The following is a 17,524-nucleotide window of genomic DNA, read 5'->3' on the forward strand; positions in this document are numbered from 1 at the left end:
GACTTACGGGGGAAGACTAAAAATTTCTTCTTTTGAACAATAAATATGGATTACATTTTTATCCGGTATTTTATGTGCTGTGAATATCATTTACAGGGAAAAAACAGTATTATTTTAAATTACTAGTCAAACAAATAGCTTATAAATTTTCAAAAATTTATCGTTTAAATATATATTTAGTTGATATTTTTTTAAAAAAAAAGTATTACCCATTGGTAAATATAAAAAATATATTTAGAAAGTAATTTTAATTAAGGTACCTACAAAAATATATTTGCTTATTATATTTGGAAAAACTATTGCCATTTTATTTTATCTTATCGACCATTTTTATTAAATAAAAAGTTGATAAATTTAGTAAAATAATCAAAAATTACCAATCAAATAATCGTTTAACAAGTATTTTTTTAAAGTATAATTATTGCCTTTTATTGATTTAATTTGCTCATGTATTAATATTAATGTCCATAAATAAATTTATTATTTTAAATTTTTTTAGTAACATATTAATATGGATATATTAATGAATATATATAGAGAGTAATAAATTATTCAAATATAACCAAAAGGAAAAAAAAAAATAGTGGTATACAAGGAAAGATTTAGGTAGGTTATGGAAATATATGAAAGTCAACTCAAATGGTAGGAATCGAAGATTTAGGTAGGGTATGGAAATATATGAAAGTCAACTCAAATGGTAGGAACGGTAAGATTTCACGAGCGTTAAGTAAGGAACTAATTTATAAAATTTTCTATGAATTTTTATAAAATTTTTGGAATTTAAAACTAACAGTAAGTTAAAGAGAATAAGACTACTAACTTGATGAAAGTCTACTTTAACACCCAATTAAATTGGGAGTTGATTGAATTAACCTAGGTATAAATAGGCAGGTATAAGCTATTTCTGACATTTCCGTACTATTCTCTCCAAATCGTTGTCTCCTTCTTCTTTCTCATCTCTGCGGTTTACGACTGAGCTCTCCACCAAACTCAGAGACCTATCCAAGCGTCACCCACGAGCGGACAAATCAAAGGACATCGCGATCAGACGAGGAGTTCTTCAACCACCACATCGGCGGCACGACCATGGTTGGCCGAGGGCTCCCGAAAGTGGAACACGGAAGGGAAGGCAAGTACATTTTCTTATAATAGTATGAATTCAGTGAAGTAAGGGTTCGGTACCTAGGAGGAGTGAAAATGTTTGTTGATGTTGTTCGAAGGCTTGATGAGGTTGTGATTCGGTTTCCTATGACGATTCTTGCTCCATCGTGTATTTTTTTGGTTTTCTATAGTGGATTCGAGTGTTAGTAACCGAAATGAGTTTCATTCAGGTTCTTCTTGACAAATTAAATTTCTGGACCAATTCTAGGGGAGTCTTAGCGGGTTGTGATGGTGTTTTGCTCTTTCCCAGTGCTTCCGAAAGCTTTGGTTCGATTGTTGGTGATTTATGCCTTGATTGATGATGTTCTTACTCCTTCCTGTCGTTTTTAAACTGCTGGACAGTTTTGGATGGTGGTTTCCTTCTGAGGTTGTTTTGTTCTCTAAACCTCTGTGATGTTGGTTGGATTCAATTCGATGTGGTTTTGTTCCTTCGTATCGCTGTGGATTCTAGTGATTGATCCAGTAGAATTTTAAGTGCTACATGTTGTTTCTTGATTCTCCATGGTGTTCTCGGATTCCAAGACAATTGGGGTGGCTTGGAGGATTGATTCAGTGGTGTTCTTGTGTTTTTTTAGAGTTAGCTGTGATTTTGTGGGTAGATCTAGAAGTAATGTGGTTCTTGCTCCTGGTGTTAGCCTTGGACTTCTTGTTCTTAAGGACACATAGCAAGGTAGTGTTTGGACTTTGTGATGTTTCTGTTTTTATGGGATTATGTCGATTTTCTCTTCCTGACAGGTTCAGGGTTGATGATTGTGTTCTCTCGATGATGTGTTTGCTCCTTCAAGTGATCTGGAAGTTCGGGTGTGTTTGGATTTTAGTTTGGCATGATTATAGTATGTGTGGAATAATACTACTTAAGCTAGTATGAAAGGAATATGACATGATCTTGATGTAGGGTAACGGGTTACATATGTCCACTTATGGTGATAGTACAGGTTGGGTGCCCTAAGATGAGCTCCAAGGAGGGCCCTTCCAAAATAAACAATGATGCATCGAATGAGGCCTCTGACTAAATGACCATAAATTATTATGGACTAGATGGAATTATGCTCAAATGATAGTTACCCCATGTGCGACATGTACGCCCTTACCTAGAACTAAGTGGCAGCTTTCCTTTATGCAATGTTAATTCTCTTTAATATGTGATTAAATTTAGGTTCCATGTTATCCTTATGATGTGTTATTTTTCTTAATGTGCAAGTAGGTTTATGGTCCATGTTAACTACATGCTGTGTTATTTTTCTTAATGTACAAATAGGTTTATGTTCCTTATTTTTCCTTAATGTGCAATTAAGTTTACGTTCCATGTTATCCTTATGCTATGTTATTTTCCTTAATGTGTAAACAAGGTTATGTTCCATGCTATTCATTATATTGCGCTTACTTTCTAGTATACAATTGGGTTTATGTTCTATGCTACCTAGCTACCACTCTTGTTCCATGATGAATGTCATATACATTATAGTGGAATGTTCTTATTGAGTTCATGGACTCACAACATAGATGATGCAAGCGAGGGTGCTACCTTCAAGGATATGATAGAGGACATGGGAACAGAGTAGACGAGGAGGCAGGATAGATGCATGACACACTGTCCAAGGGCACTAGAGCATGTTAATAACATTTGTCCTTTGATTGTTATGTGGTTATGAGTTGAAGACTATTCATTTTTCTCATGTTGATTCGGGTTTATGAAACTTTCCATTCGAAAGATATATGCTGAGTTTTGATGTTCATATGCGATGGAATTTTCTCTGTGTTTGATGGAAATGTGGTATGCATGTGCTAGAGTCATAGAAAGTGAGAAATGGGGTTTTACATTTGGTATCAAAATGGTCGCTCCTATAAGGACAATGTGCGCACACTATCCTATCAAGAACTCGAATACCCCTACCTTCAAGTTTATATGATTTATTTTATTATCGTCCTGAACTTGATTTGGTAACTTGGCTGTGACAAGAGTATGGTATAATATATATAAACAAGGTAATGATGACGTATGTTGGGATGTACAGGATATGGCTGCTAGAAGGAACAATTGTGAGATGGGTGGCCAGAACAATCAGTTCCTAGCAAGACTTACCGTACTCTTATAGGAGGAGAATCACATTCATGGAGAGTAGATTCAGCCACTGTTGAGAGATAGGGAAAATAAAAATATACACAGTCATCCCAAAACCAGTATTAATCCGGTCTACAAACAGTTCAGAGAGCTTGGTCCGGCAGAGTTCAAGGGTACCACAGACCCGATTATGGCGGAAGGATGGATACGATCACTGGAAATGATTTATGATTTTATGCAACTTACAAATGTTGACAGGGTTATGTGTGTCATATTCATGCTACCAGATGATGCTCGAATATTGTGGAAGGGTGAACGTTTGACGGTGGATTTGGCTGCTTTAACCTGGAATGGTTTTAAAAGAAGTATTTTATGAGAAGTATTTCACCACCGATAGCAGAACCCAACTGGAAAGAGAATTCCTAGAGCTTCGATAAGGAGACATGACAGTGGCCCAATATGTCAAGAAGTTTGAGAAAGGTCGATACTTTGTACCCATGATTACAAGACAACTAGCAAAGGAGTTAAAGCATTTTACCAATGGGTTGAGAGCTGCAATTTAACATGATGTCAGGTTGAGTCAGGTTACCATATTTAGAGAGGCAATGGATCAGGCTCTGATGTCAGAAAGAGATATGAATGATATGATCAAGGAAGTGCAAAACAAGAGAGCAGGTTACCAAGGAAGGGAATAGCAAGGGCCGAGTAGGAAGAAGCCTATTACTGCTTAGTTTTAAGACAAGCAGAAGTAGAATCAAATACAGCCACGATAGCAGCACTAGGGATCTCTATTAGTTGAAGACACTATTCCCAAGGTCGATGACAGGGTCCAGTTTCCTAAGTGTGAGAAGGTTCATGCAGATCAGTGTCTGATGGGTTCAAATGTTTGCTGCATGTGCAAGAAGCTGAGACATTTTGCTACTGCCCCCAGCTCAAGGGGTCGATCAAGGAAAGGGTGTTTGCTATGACACAGGAGCAGGTAGATCTAGATGTTGCTATCATCACAGGTATGAATTTTTGTTGTCAATCTATCTGCTCATGTATTAATAGATTTCGGAGCTACCAATTCTTTTATATCCATGACTTATATTACAAAACTGGGCCTTACACCCGAATGAATGGCTACAGGATATAGCATTTCAAAACCTTCTAGAGAAGAACTGTATAGCAATAATATAATACGGAATTGTCATATGTTGATGCAAAATCATACGGTATATGTGAAATTTATTATTTTAGAAATGGTGGATTTTGATGTGATTCTAGGGATGGACTGGTTAACTCGGCATGAGACTATCATCGATTGCAAACAACGAGCGGTCGGGTTGAAACAACCAAATGATGAATCCTTCATTTTCAATGAAACCCTAAGACTGAACTTCCCTTATATCATTACAACATGTAAAGCTCAACGAATACTAGATAATGGGTGTAACAGACTTCTAGCCATTATCACGGTCAATTCGGAGACTCATAGAGTAAAGTTGGAAGAAGTGGAGGTGGCCCAGGATTTTCCAAGAGTATTCCCAGACGATATTTCGGGATGACCTTCTGTCAGAGAGGTGAAGTTTGGGATTGAATTGATGCTTGGAACCACCCTAGTGTCTAAAGCATCATATCGATTGGCACCCACAAAAATGAAAAAAATTAAAGAAGCAATTGCAAGAGCTGCTAGACAAGAGATTCATTTGACCGAGTGTGTTATCATGGGGAGCGCCAGTGTTGTTTGTACGCAAGAAGAATGGGGCAATGCGTCTATGCACTGACTACCAAGAGCTAAATCAGGTTACGATCAAGAAGAAATACCCACTACCTAGGATTGATTACATGTTCGATCAGCTACAAGGAGCAACGATATTCTCAAAGATCGACTTGAGGTCTGGTTATCATCAAATGAAGGTGAAAGATGAACATGTCCATAAAACTACATTCAGAACTTGTTACGGGCATTATTAGTTTCTATTTCTACCATTTGGATTGACTAACGCCCCAATAGCCTTTATGGATTTGATAAATTGGATCTTTCAATCATATTTAGACCAGTTTATTATTATCTTTGCTGATAACATATTAGTCTACTCTCAGAGTCGCAAAGATCACCATCAACACTTGACTACGGTGCTGCAAACTGTAAAGGATAAACGCTTATACACGAAGTCCAACAAATGTAACTTCTAGTTAGTGCAAATTACATTCTTGGGGCACATAGTCTCGGAGAAAGGTATAAAGGTGGACCCAGCTAAAGTGGAGGCAATCCGAAATTGGGCTATCCTGAGAAATGTTATCGAAATCTGAAGCTTCTTAGGGCTGGCAAGATACTATCGAAGGTTCATATAGAACTTTTCACAGATTTCCCTACCCTTGACTTTGCCGATCAAAAAGGGGGTAAAGTATGAATGGATGAACCAGTGTGAGAAGAGTTTTGAGAAGATGAAAGAAAGGTTGATGATAGTGCCTGTGCTTGCAATTCCAGGTGGTCCTGGGTAATTCATGGTGTACACAGATGTCTCTAAAAATGGTTTAGTGGCGGTGATGATGCAGAATGGGAAGGTAATTGCCTATGCTTCATGTCAGTTGAAGGTACATGAGCAAAACTATCCCACACATGATTTGGAATTAGGGTAGTCGTCTTTGCTCTAAAGATTTGGAAGTATTACCTTTATATGGAATGTTGTGAGATTTTCAATAACAACAAAAGCTTGAAATATTTTTTTACCCAAAAGGAATTGAATATGAGGTAGAGATGTGGTTGGAATTGGTGAAGGACTATGACTGCAACACTAATTATCATCTAGGTAAGGCTAACATGGTGGCAGATGCCCTGAGTTGCAAGTCCATGATGTTGTCATAGTTGATAACCCAGCAATAGTTGATAATAGAGCTTCAACAGATGAGTTTAGAAGTTTTAGCACCAATTGAGCAGATTAGTTTGACAACATTAACCATTACTCGAAACCTACTGGGCCGAATCCGGATAGAACAAGCATTTGATCAACAGTTAATGGAATGGAAACGTAGCAATGAAGCAAAGGGTTCTGCTACCTACACAACTGTTGATGGGATTGTGTGGTACAGGGGTCGTATTTGGATGCCTAAGGTTGATTCACTCAAAGAGAATCTCATGATTGATGCATATACCACTCCGTACTCTGTCCACCTCGGAAGCATGAAGGCATGCAACTATTGTACTTGTGGTCGGGCATGAAGAGAGACATAGTCAAAGTAATTCACAAGTACCTTACTTGTCAGCAAGTGAAGGCCGAACATCAGAGGTCAGCAGGACTACTAGAACCACTTCCGATTCCCACTTGGAAGTTAGAAGATGTTTCCATGGATTTTGTAGTGCGATTACCAACCTCACCTAAGGGATAGAATGCTATATGGGTTGTTGTTGACCGACTGATGAAATTAGTTCACTTCCTACCGGTAAAAACCATCTTCACCATAATGCAATATGCAGAAATATATATACGAGAGATAGTACGGTTACATGGAATTCTAGCTCGGATCGTGTCAGACAGAGATCCAAAATTTACTTCCGGGTTTTGGGAGAGCTTGCATCGTGGGTTAGGTACAAAGCTCACCTTTAATACCACATTTTATCCATATAGACTGATGGTCAATCCAAACAGGTGATTATATTTTAGAGGATATGCTGCGAGCTTGCATGATGGACTTTAAAGGAAGTTGGGAGTCAAGATTACCTCTGGCAGAGTTTACTTACAATAACAGTTATCAAGTCACCATAGGTATGACTCTATATGAGGCGTTGTATGGAAGAAAGTGTAGAACACCATTGCATTGGAATGAAGTAGGAGAGAGGGTAGTTTTGGGCCTAGACATTGTGATGCATACCGTGAATTTAGTAGCTAAGATTTGAGATAGGATGTTGGTAGCACAAAGTCGCCAGAAGAGTTATAGCGATCAACGATAGAGAAATATAGAGTTTGTAGGTGGAGATCATGTATTCCTCAAGGTGTTACCGATGAAAAGGGTACCGAGATTCGAGAAGAAGAGGAAACTCACTCCAAGGTATATTGGGCCTTTTGAGATTTGGACCGAATTAGAACACAAGTATATCGAGTTGCTCTACCATCGAACTTATTGTTGGGATGTATATTATAAGTCTAGCTTTTGTATGAACATCCGTTTTTGAGATATTTTGAAATGAGAATCATTTTGATCAAATGTCTGTATTTTATATTTATATATATGTCGATGCAGTTGTCCATTTAATTTATATTGTAGATAACATGGTGTGTGGTGCTACATAGAAGATCATGTTATCAGTTCCTTATAAATTATAAATAGTAGCTCACAACCAAGATGAATAGGGACAAACCATTGGAACAGTTGTAGTGAAATTTGGTATTAGTTTGTCTTGACTATATAATTACACTAGTACACTATGTGTGTATTAAGTAGGACCATTTGAGGTTGTTCAATTTATACTGACTATATAAAAGAACAGAACCTCTATTATTATGGATGTATGTACTCTTAATCCCGATATAATAACAAATACATATACTTAGTATTTATTTCTTTAACTTATCAATGGGTGAGATTTATTCGTTAAATCAATAGGCCCGATAAGTTGGGAGATAGTACCATTTATATGGTGTGTTGTTGATTATAAAAGGAAACTGTGATCTATTTATTTAGGTTTATGATGTCCCTTTGAGGAGCTCATAAGGATTATCATGTAAACCCTACAGGTGGACTTAGTCCGACATGATAATAAAGTTGAGTGGTACTATTCTTGGAGTCGGATGTTAATTAAATGAGTTGTCAGTAACTCATTTAATTAACGGACATATGATATCTTAAACACAAGGAGATTAACACACTCATAATAAGTAGGAGCTCATATTGTAATATGGGATTGGTGCGGTAGTTCAATAATGACCCTTTAGTGGTATGGGTTATTATTGATGAACTTGAGTTGGGTGTTCGGGTCGAACACAGGAAGCTCAAGTCCATCAGGAGGTTAAAACCAATTCCTCCTCTAGGTCTCTATTGTAGACTCTATATATAAAGTCTCGCATCCACCCATCCATAACCAGGTTTGGTTTAAGTTGGTTTGGTTTAACTTAACTTAGTTTGGTTTAACTTAACTTGGTTTAGTTTAATTTAACTTGGTTTGTTTTAACATAATTTGTTTAGATTTTTTCTAAATAAAATTTTGTTAATTTTTCTTTCCTTGTAACCGACGACAAGTCTATAAAAAGGAATAGGATGTGGCCCCTAAAACCTAACTTTCTTATTCTCCATAATCTCTTCTCTCCTTGTGGTTGCCGCCCCCTCTCCTCCTCTTAGCACCGGCGGCACAAACCTATTCTCCTCCCCCCTTTCCCTCTCCTTCTACTTGCTTAGGGTCGGCACCCTTATCCCCTCCTCCTCTTTGGTGGCCGGCGCCCCCCTTCTACCTTGGTGGTCGGCGCCCCTTCCCATCCACTTGTGGGCGGCGGCTTGAAGAAAGGGAAGAAGAGCAAGAAAAGCAAGAAGAGGAAGAAGAGAAGGAAGAAGATTAGAAGGTGCCCCATCTTAGCGACTCTTTTGTGGCCGACGATTTTGGAAGAAAAGAAAAGAGGGTGGTGTTGTCTTGGTAGATCGTCGCCCACACAACGTCCAAGAAAAGGAGAGGAATACGGCAAAAGATTTTGAGGTCTTTAGCTACGAAGAAAGGTACAACTAGTTCTTTTATTCCGCAGCGCAATTAGTTTATTTTTCTTTGTATGGATCTTGAACACCAATACAAGAGGCCAGCGATCTTGTGCTTCGATCAATGTGCGCTTTGATCAATCAAGAACTTACTTGATTGATCAAACACATGTCAGATCGAGCATGTGGGTTGCTAGGAAAGGTTCTGTGCTCGTACAAATTTTTGTACAGGGGATTTACATAGAACTGAATTCCCAGTGCCAACACCTATCAGATGTTCATAACGTGTTCTACGTATCCATGTTAAGAGGTACATTTTTAACCCTTCTCATGTGATTGGCCATGAGTCCGTGCAGTGGATTCTGAATCTATCCCATAAGGAAGCATCGAAACAAATCCTTGATCACCAAGTTTGAAAGCTGAGGAACAAGGAGATCAAAATAGTGAAGGCCTTACGGGGGAAATCAGCTTATGGAGGAGGCTACTAGGGAGACCGAGCTAAATATGCACAACCGTTACCCTGAACTATTTGGTAAGTAAAATAAATGGGATAAAATCCTTATAAGGAGGGGAGAATTATAGGATCTCACGAGTGCTAATTAAGGAACTAATTTATAAAATTTTCTACGAAGTTTTAGAAAATTTTCGAGATTTAAAATGAACTGGTAAGGTAAGTTAAAAGGAGATAGGACTACTAACTTGATGAAAGTATAATTTAACACCCAATTAAATTGGGAGCTGATTGATTTAATTAGTCTAAGTTAGGATCAATTAACCTAGGTATAAATAGGTAGGTATATGCTGTTTCTGACATTTCCTCACTATTCTCTCCAAATCGCCGTCTCCTTCTTCTTTCTCATCTTCGCAGTTTCCGATCGAGCTCTCCATCGGACTCAGAGACCTATGTAGGTGCCACCCACGCACGGACAAGTCCCCGAGGACATCGCGATTAGACGAGGAGTTCTTCAACCACCACGTCGGCGACACGACTATGGTTGGGCAAGGGCTCCCGAAGGTGGAACACGAAAGGGAAGACAAGTATGTTTTCTTATAATAGTTTGGATTTAGTGAAGTAAGGGTTAGGTATCTAGGAGGAGCTAAAATGTTTGTTGATGTTGTTCGAAGGCTTGATGTGGTTGTGATTCAGTTTCCTATGACGATTCTTGCTCCATCGTGCATTTTTTCAGTTTTCTATAGTGGATTTGGGTGTTAGTGACCGGAATGAGTTTCATTCAGGTTCTTCTTGACAAATTAAATTTCTGGACCAATTCTTGCGGAGTCTCAGCGGGTTGTGATGGTGTTTTGCTCTTTCCTAGTGCTTCTGAAATCTCTAGTCCGAGTGCTGGTGATTAATGTCTTGATTGATGATATCCTTACTCCTTCCTGTCATTTCTGAACTGCTGGACAAATTTGGATGGTGGTTTCCTTCCGAGGTAGTTTTGTTCTCCAAACCTCTGTGATATTGGATGGATTCAATTCAATGTGGTTTTGTTCCTTCATATGACTGTGGATTATAGTGATTGATCCAGTAGAATTTTAAGTGCTACATGTTGTTTCTTGGTTCTCCATGGTGTTCTCGGATTCCAAGATAATTGGGGTGGCTTAGAGGATTGATTCGGTGGTGTTTTTGCATTTTTTTTTTAGAGTTAGATGTGTTTTTGTGGGTAGATCTAGAAGCAATGTGGTTCTTACTCCTGGAGTTGGCCTTGGCCTTCTTGTTCTTAAGGACAGATAGCAAGGTAGTGTTTAGGCTTTGTGTTGTTCCTGTTTTTGTGGGATTTGTTGGGACCGAAAAGTAGCTAGAGGGGGGGTGAATAGCTCTTCGCGTGCTCGTCATCGGCGTTGCTCGTTTCTTCAGAGATATGCAGCTGAAATATAAGAAACAAAAGCATACAACGCTAACAATGTTGGTTTACTTGGTATCCACTTCACAAGAGGTGACTAGTCCAAGGATCCACACCTACTCACGCACCCTCCACTAATAAAACCCTCCTTTTCAGTAACTACCGAAGGCGGAGAAGCCCTACAAGTTCACACTACAAGAAGAAGGGGAAAGGATACAAAATACAAGCACAAAGCTTACAATGAGTACAAGAAAACCCTAACCCTAGCTTTCTTCCTCTTGCAATAGATCCGCCTTTTGACTTGGAAGAACCTCCAAGAACTTCAAGAACTGGCGTGGAGAGCTCTGTGGAGTCACTGGTGAAGTTCTGAGCTCTGTCGTAGAAGCGATGCCGAAGGAAATGAACGCCTGCGGCTTAAATCGACCCTAACGGTCGAATCCCGATCGATTGGAATGCTCCCAATCAATCGGAGAGGCTTTGGATCGATCCACGGATCGATCCAGAGCGCCTCTGTGCTCTGGAAAAATGCCTGGATCGATCCACGGATCGATCCAGCGCTTATCGCGCGAAGTAGCAGCGTCCCAATCGATCCACTGATCGATTGGGACCTCTGGATCGATCCACCGATCGATCCAGAGGGGTTCTGCTCATGGGAACTCACCGGATCGATCGGCCGATCGATTGGGCATGATCCAATCGATCGGATGATCGATCCAGATCTATTGGATCGATCCACTGATCGATCCAAATCTGTTGGATCAATCGACTGATCAATCCAGATCTGCTGGATCGATCGGTGGATCAATCCAGATCTTGGTTTTTGCCCAAAACAAAATCCAAAGCCCCCTAAACCAACATCTAGTCTACCATGATTTGTTGGTACATAAGACCTAGCATCCGGTCACCCTTGACCAGCTAGGACTCTCTCACCAAGTGTCTGGTCAATCCCTTTGACCCACTTGGACTTTTCTCTTCTTGCCAAGTATCCGGTCAAACCCTCTGACCTACTTGGACTTTTCTTCCTCGTGCCAAGTATCCGGTCAATCCCTCTGACCTACTTGGACTTTTCTTCCTCGTGCCAAGTATCCAGTCAATCCCTTTGACCTACTTGGACTCTCACCAGATGTCTGGTGAAGCTTGACCCATCTGGATTTCTCCTGCCTGGCTTCACTCACCAGGACTTTCCCAATTGCCTAGCTTCACTCACTAGGTCTTTCACCTGGCTTCACTCACCAGGATTTTCCTCCTGCCTAGCTTCACTCACCAGGACTTTCACCTAGCTCACTCATTAGGATTTTCCTTCTGCCTAGCTTCACTCACTAGGACTTTCTTCTGCCTGGCTTCACTCACCAGGACTTCCTTCTGCCTGGCTTCACTCACCAGGACTTTCAGTCAAGTATCCAGTCAACCTTGACCTACTTGACTTTCCTTCACAATCTTAACTGGTCAACTTTGACCAAACGGGAATTGTATCAACAATCTCCCCAAATGAACAACTGCACCTGCATTGTCCATATCATCTAAACCCAATATATTGTCAAACATCGAAACCCAAACCAAGACTTAGGCTTGGTTAACCAGGTCAACCTTGACCTAGGGAATATTGCACCAACAATCTCCCCCTTTTTGATATTTGACAATACCTCTTGTTAAGTTAGGAAATTAGGCTACTCCCGTACCCTCAACTCCCTTCATGCCAATATATGAATCCATAAGTTAAGCCCTTCATTCTCCCCCTAAGAGGGTAAACTCCCTCTAGGTAATGAAATCCTAACTTACTCCCTTTCATTCTCCCCCTATTGGCACACATCAAACCATGCCCCATTTTTGGGCACACATCAACAAATTCACTTGTTGAAAACTCTCCCCCTAAAGAGTTGCTCATCGTTGTTCACAACTTCACTCGTTGTGATCAACACGATAATGAATATCCCATACCCTTCATTATCCTTAACCCTAAATTCTCCCCCAATGTAGGCAAATGCCCATCCTTGAGCATTATCCACTTGAAACCACTTGAACAATGAGGATATCCACTCCCCATTAAAGTTCAAACGCTCAACCTTGAGCATGTTCTTAACGGAAGGTTAACCACCTTCCAAGGTTCATGAAAAATAATTTTCATGTCTTTAAAGAGTCCCTCCCCCTAAAGACATGGTGGTAACTTCTGTCATTGCACCAACAATGACTTGGTATCCCTAAAACTTTAGGAAACCCAATTTAAGAAGTTTTGAGGTTCAAATATTCAAAATCTAACCTCAACCTAAACTTCAACTTAGCCTTTCTTAACCAATCCATCCTTGTTTTCCACACGAAAATACCCTTTTTATGTATACAAATGTATTTTTAGGGGTTTGGAATGGTTACCTAGACTAAAATAGGTTCAAAGATGCTGAAATCAGACCTTCCCAGCCAAAATCAGCATCTTTGATCGATTAGAGTTGGGTTCCAATCGATTGAACCCTGCTGAATTGATCCACTGATCGATTCAGTCTTCTTGGATCGATCGGCTGATCGATCCAGCGAGCTTCTGCTCGCGAGAAATGTCTTCTCAATCGATCGGATGATTGATTGAGGCACTCCAATCGATCCACTGATCGATTGAAGGCCTGAAATTGTTGAAATTCAATTTCAGCCAATTTCAGAAACCCCTAGAAAATTCTACAAAATTCCAAAAATCGTAAAAATTTGTGTAGACATTATTTAGGGTATAATTTATCATGAAAAAATAGTTTTTTTTATGAAAATACATCATATTTTCAAAGATTGACACAAACTTGAGAACTTGCAAAAACTTTATTGTTTTCTTCAAGTTTGTGTCTAACTATTCAATGGTGATTACTATCAAAAGATAGCCTTCACCAAGGTTTTCCAAAATTATTTTAAAAACATTTTCAAAACCAATATCCCACTATATTCCTTGGGCTTAATGCACATTACTTGTACATTAGCTTTCCCAATGATGGGAAAATACATAACTATATGTTTTGATGAACTTAAAACTCAAAAGAATGCACTAAATCAACATCTTGAGTTTTGTTCATCATCCTAACATCTCACTTATATCTAATGTGCACTAAAACACATACAAGTCATCTTATTGGTCTTTGTGAGATATAAAGTTGGGTTTTGCCCTAATCTAGGGATCATGCATATCTATCTAGGCATTTTGTGGATATTGAACATCTACTTGGGATGTTACTTGTTAATACCACTTGTTGACAACACTTGTTGAAAACACTTGTTGATAAATGTCATTTGTTCTTAATTTAAAGAAAATAAAATAATGCATGATAATGTTATGACATACATCAAAAAGAAATAACGTTCAAAAGAAAGATTCCTATAACTATATGATGTATGTATGACATGACATGATATTTTTATATTTTTCATAATAAAAGAATAAATGCAAAATACAAACCTAAATATGATGTCATGGCATATTATGGGCAAACAATCATGGCAAGATTTAGCATAAATAAAGTATACCTAGATTACCTATCTAAGTATCTTTAAACCTTAGCTAAACTTAAAAATTAACCTAGATCACCCTAAATGCTTCAGGAAAATGCCAAAACATAAATTGGCATTTCTAATTCTCTTGATTAACTTATGCCAATTGAAATCGAGCTTATTCCTCAAATGTTGGCATATTTCACAAGAGTACCATTTTAAATTAAGGCTTAGATTTGCCTTAAGTTACTAAGCAAATACCAAAATCCCAACTTGGTATTTCTTATGTCTTTCCTAAACAGTGCCATTTTAAAATAAGATCAAGACTTCTCAAATTTGGCACATTTTACTCTTTTCGAAGAGTAAACAATAATCCTTTTCATTTTCAAAGGTTAATAATAACCTTGAAAATGCTTCTTGAGTGTCAATTTCTTCAAAGTTGGGTTAACTACCCTTCTTCTTAGAGTTGACACTCTCTTACCCATCTATGGGGTAGAGAAATGCTCCTAGGAACCCAACACCTATTGGTGCTCCTTGGATGCTCTAGGTATTTACTAGGGATAACTTCCCTAGATACCTTCCTAGAGACCTTGTTTGGCTTCTTGGAAACCTTGGTCACATTTTCTAGGTCAACTCTAGGGATAGTCTCCCTTGTGACCTTGTTTGTGACTTTCTTAGACTTCTTAGAAGCCTTAGTCACATTTATTGCAAAAATACTCTTAGGGATGACTTCCCTAGTATTCTTGACTTGACCACTAGACCTAGGGTTAGTTCCATAACTATATGGAACCTTATGGTACGAAATTTCATCCTTCTTAGCCTTAGGTTTGTATCCCAAACCTCTATGGTCATTGGATGACTTTGATACTCCTAGACCTAGATTTTTACACTTAGACCCTTGTGTCATATTTGTGATTTTTCTAAGGGTCTTCTCTAATTTATCAAGTCTTGACCTCAAGACTTGATTTTCCTTCCATAATCCCTCAACCATAGATTTTTCACTAAAATCATGATTTTTCTTCTTCTTAGGTACATACCTAGAATCCTTAGGGTTCTTACCTAAGTTTCTATCTACCTTTCTAACCCTAGATTGAGAGGTTTTGACATGATAAGCTACATGATTTTCCTTAATGCTATCATGCTTCCTATTTTCATGGTAAATAGCATTAAAATGATATAAATTTGACCTAGCATGCTTTTTACCATTTTGCAAGGAAATAGGCTCAATAAAAGATACCTTCTTTTTTACCTTAGAGGCTCCCCCTTGAGTTGAACTTCCTCCATGAGCTTTGACCACCTTCTTCCCATTAGGGCATTGACTTCGGTAATGCCCCTTTTGATTGCAAAAGAAGCACACAATGTGCTCCTTACTCTTCTTTGTTCCGGGGATGGTCTCCTTGGGCTTCTCCTTGCCCTTTAATGCCACTTGGCCCTTCTTCTTGGCCAATTTAGGGCATTTGCTCTTGTAATGTCCATATTCCCTACATTCAAAGCATATAATATGATTTTTATTATTAATTGAAATGTTTATACCTTTTTGTGTAGGGATGACACTTTCTCCTTTGGATCCGGAGGTAGAAGCTTCCTCATCCTCTTCTTCTCTTGACCCGGATGTGGAGGATTCTTCTTGCTCTTGTTCCGGTGTCAATGAAGATTGCTCCCCCTCAATCCTAGAGGTGGAGGCTTCACCTTCTTCTTCATCTTCATCCTCTTGTACATGAAACAAGGAATATACTCCTTCCTTGCTCTTTTGATTGCTCTCCTTTGAGGATGAAGCTTCTTGGACCTCCTCTTCGGAGGTTGAGCATCTCTCAACCTCGGAGTCCTCCTCTTCTTAGTTTTGATCCATTGAGTCACCCTCTTTGGATTCTCCTTGATTTGGTATAGTGGAGGGGATCTCATGAATCCTTGCCAATTTGCTCCAAAGCTCCTTGGCATCTTCAAACTCCCCAATTTGCTCCAGGATGTTGCTTGGCAATAAATTGACCAAAAGCTTGGTCACTTTGTCATTGGCCTCACATCTTTGGATTTGGTCTTGGTTCCACTTGCTCCTCTTGAGTACTTTGCCCTTGGAATTTGTGGGAGCTTCAAAACCTTCCATGAGAGCAAACCATTGCTCTATCTCCACCATTAAGAAGTTTTCGATCCTTGATTTCCAAAGATCGAAGCTTGTAGATGTGTATGGTGGAGGCACCCTCGTGTCGAATCCGAGTCCATCTCGGAATTCCATTTGAAGTTGAGCTTCTTGTGATGAAGTCTTCGACTTGTAGAATTGCTCCAACTTCTTCACCCTCTAGCTTTGCTTGTTTTGTTTGCCCCTTCCGGCGATGATTCCGGTGAAGAGCGGCCTCACTCTGATACCACTTGTTGGGACCGAAAAGTAGCTAGAGGGGGGGGGGGGTGCATAGCTCTTCGCGTGCTCGTCGTCGGCGTTGCTCGTTTCTTCAGAGATATGCAGCGAAAATATAAGAAACAAAAGCATACAACGCTAATAAGGTTGGTTTACTTGGTATCCACCTCACAAGAGGTGACTAGTCCAAGGATCCACACCTACTCACGCACCCTCCACTAATAAAACTCTCCTTTTCGGTAACTACCGAAGGCGGAGAAGCCCTACAAGTTTACACTACAAGAAGAAGGGAAAAGGATACAAAATACAAGCACAAAGCTTACAATGAGTACAAGAAAACCCTAACCCTAGCTTTCTTCCTCTTGCAATAGATCCGCCTTTTGACTTGGAAGAACCTCCAAGAACTTCAAGAACTAGCGTGGAGAGCTCTGTGGAGTCACTGGTGAAGTTCTGAGCTCTGTCGTAGAAGCGATGCCGAAGGAAATGAACGCCTGCGGCTTAAATCGACCCTAACGGTCGAATCCCGATCGATTGGAATGCTCCCAATCAATCGGAGAGGCTTTGGATCGATCCACGGATCGATCCAGAGCGCTTCTGTGCTCTGGAAAAACGCCTGGATCGATCCACGGATCGATCCAGCGCTTATCGCACGAAGTAGCAGCGTCCCAATCGATCCACTGATCGATTGGGACCTCTGGATCGATCCACCGATCGATCCAGAGGGGTTCTGCTCATGGGAACTCACCGGATCGATCGGCCGATCGATTGGGCATGATCCAATCGATCGGATGATCGATCCAGAACAAAATCCAAAGCCCCCTAAACCAACATCTAGTCTACCATGATTTGTTGGTACATAAGACCTAGCATCCGGTCACCCTTGACCAGCTAGGACTCTCTCACCAAGTGTCTGGTCAATCCCTTTGACCCACTTGGACTTTTCTCTTCTTGCCAAGTATCCGGTCAAACCCTCTGACTTACTTGGAC

The sequence above is a fragment of the Zingiber officinale genome, chromosome 2B (assembly GCF_018446385.1).
Source record: "Zingiber officinale cultivar Zhangliang chromosome 2B, Zo_v1.1, whole genome shotgun sequence".
Taxonomy (NCBI): Eukaryota; Viridiplantae; Streptophyta; class Magnoliopsida; order Zingiberales; family Zingiberaceae; genus Zingiber; species Zingiber officinale.